Raw genomic sequence first — 2561 nt, 5'->3', positions numbered from 1 at the left:
GAGAGAAAATGACTGTGTTCAACCTTCACTTGGTCTTCCATTGCCAAAAATATTGTGACAAACTTCCTAAGTGCAAAGTCACTAATGACTTTACATATTTTTGATAATGTCAAAACATTGATAAGTGTGAGATTGTTTATTAAGATCTGACAAGCCACACCTAAGTGAACTAAGTTGTCACAATTTTCAATGTAGGCAAATACAATGAATTTACCTGGGAAAGGTAAGCATGAATGGTTAGAATTGTAAGAAACCAGAGAAATCACCAGGTTTAAAATTCTATTCTTTAGTAAGTAAATCTCCACACCCTTGACACTTCAGTCTTGTATCCTTTCTCTTCTCACCTTGAATATTTTTTCCACTAAACGTAATTGTTCGAGGTCACCATGCAGTTTTCTGACAATTTCATGCTGCTTTATGACTCCATATCTCTAACAAACTAACTGTTGAGAATATAGTAGTAACATGGAGGCAGAGGCTCTCAGGAAAAATCATAAAATTTTACTGGGCATATTTTGAGCATCATACCCATAAATGTCACCCAATGGACTAAATTTGTCACAGAGAGTATGATTGTCTTCTCTAACTTCCTCTTAAATACTGTTCTCACCCATCATGGCAAACCTTTATGAAAAGTGGGGGGAAATTTCTTTTACTGACCACTATATTAAATAGTAGAGAGCTTTGTTTATTTTATTTATTTATTTTTTTCCAGGAACCATTCCAGGAAAGTAATGTCTCCTTCTCCTCCCTAAGGAAGATTTGTTTTCCTTCCAGCATAAATATAAGGCCTCTTTTTCTCATTTGCGGGGAGAACAGATAAGTCACCAGCAGGTCTAGGTAAGACCAGCATTGCCTAATTCCTGAGTTCTTCTGTGATGCACCCCACTTCATGTGCAGGTACCATCAGTCTCTCACCGTGTCTCTGTGTGGAGATCCAGGCTTTAAAAAACAATGTCAGATATTGCTCTGGCTACTGCTTTTATCAGAGTTATAACTGGTCTTTGTCTCTGACACAGGGTTCCCATATTTTCTCAGTACAGTTGACCCTTAAACAACACAGGTTTGAACTGTGCATGTCCACCTATATGCAGATTTTTTTTTCAGTAAATATATTGGAAACTTTTTTAGAGATTTCCTTACTACCATGAAGCAATCGCATCAATTACACTAGGCAATCATTAAGCAATCATATTGCTGCTTTTTCGTTATCGGTTCATGAATTGCTATACTTGTAAATAAATATGAATTTCTTTTTCACAATTGTTTTTATTTTTCATGTCTAGTGTTTGTAATAGTTATAACATATATAGTGTTTTGTATCATATAAGACAATATTGATGTAGGTATTGGCAGACAATTCCTCCTCTAAACAGGTGATGTAAACCTGTAGTATCAATACATATATACTGTACATGAATGTATTTTCTCTTCCTGATGATTTTCTTAACATTTTCTTTTTTGGAGGGGTCATATTGGGGAACAGAGTGTTTTTCCAGGATGTCAAGTCATTGTTTTGTGTTTTTTTTTTTTTTTTTTTTCCAATCTAGTTGTGGAGGGCACAGCTCACTGGCCCATGTGGGAATCAAACTGGAGAACTTGGTGTTAGGAGCACCGCACTCTAACCACTGAGCCAACCAGCCGCCCAGCATTTTATTTTCTCCAGCTTACTTTATTGTAATACAGTGTATAATACATGTAACAAATAAAATGTGTGTTAATTGACTGTTTATGCTATCAGTAAAGCTACTAGTTAACAGTAGGCTATAAGTGGTAAACTTCTAGGGGAGTCAACAGTTATACATGGATTTTTGGCTGCACAGGGGATCGGCACCCCCACTCCCCACATTGGTCGAGAGTCAATTCTATACATATATATCATTCAGACAGGCTCACATGTTAACTTGCAAGTAAGCCAAAATCTCAGACCCTTCAGTTTTTGATTTAATACCTACCTTCAGGATGCTTTCCAGATCCTTCCAGGTGTGATCTTTAAACCCTCTGGGATTTTCTCTCTTCATTCGCTAACCTATTTTTGTTGCTGTTAGTACACTCACACTGAACCTTTTTCCCAATAGAAAGCTGCTGGAAGACAGAATTATATTGATGATGAGAAATACATCCTTTCTCTTGTCCTGTACATATTTTCTGGCCCTTAGGAAACAGTCAATAAATGTTGAGTTTTCTTAATATAAATTGAACTTGACTTCAAAGTGTTTTTAGAAGTCTGAAATTTTCTCCTACTATGTTTTTTCCTTATTTTCACTTTTCTTTGAGTTTTAAGCATTTCAATGTTATATTCAATGTTATATTTCTTTATATCGAGTACTTTTTCCACAATTAAAAAGTTAAAAACTGGAAGAGCAAGGAGTTTTGCATTTAGTAACATTTGTTTCAGAAGATTAATGTCTGGCACATCTGTTCTTGTTTTAAATAAAAGTTAATGGTTTTTCATCCTAATCAATGTTTTCTGATGTAGCTGTAATGTGGACTTGACTTTTATCATTTTTTAAAATATCTAAACAGGTTATATTTTCTAATTTTTGTATTCTATGCATTGT

At 34.9% G+C, this 2561-nt stretch overlaps 1 long non-coding RNA gene across 1 annotated transcript; it reads left to right on the top strand.

The window, feature by feature from the left end:
• The first annotated feature begins 581 nt into the window (after nt 1-581).
• LOC141569614 (uncharacterized) lies at nt 582-1725 on the top strand. The gene is made up of 2 exons (XR_012493306.1): nt 582-840; nt 1551-1725. It is a non-coding gene; the product is annotated as an uncharacterized LOC141569614 (long non-coding RNA).
• The last annotated feature ends 836 nt before the right edge of the window (nt 1726-2561 follow it).

Source organism: Rhinolophus sinicus, chromosome X, assembly GCF_036562045.2.
Source record: "Rhinolophus sinicus isolate RSC01 chromosome X, ASM3656204v1, whole genome shotgun sequence".
NCBI lineage: Eukaryota > Metazoa > Chordata > Mammalia > Chiroptera > Rhinolophidae > Rhinolophus > Rhinolophus sinicus.
Note: the sequence above shows the minus strand (reverse complement) of the source record. Positions and strands in the feature narration are given on the sequence as shown.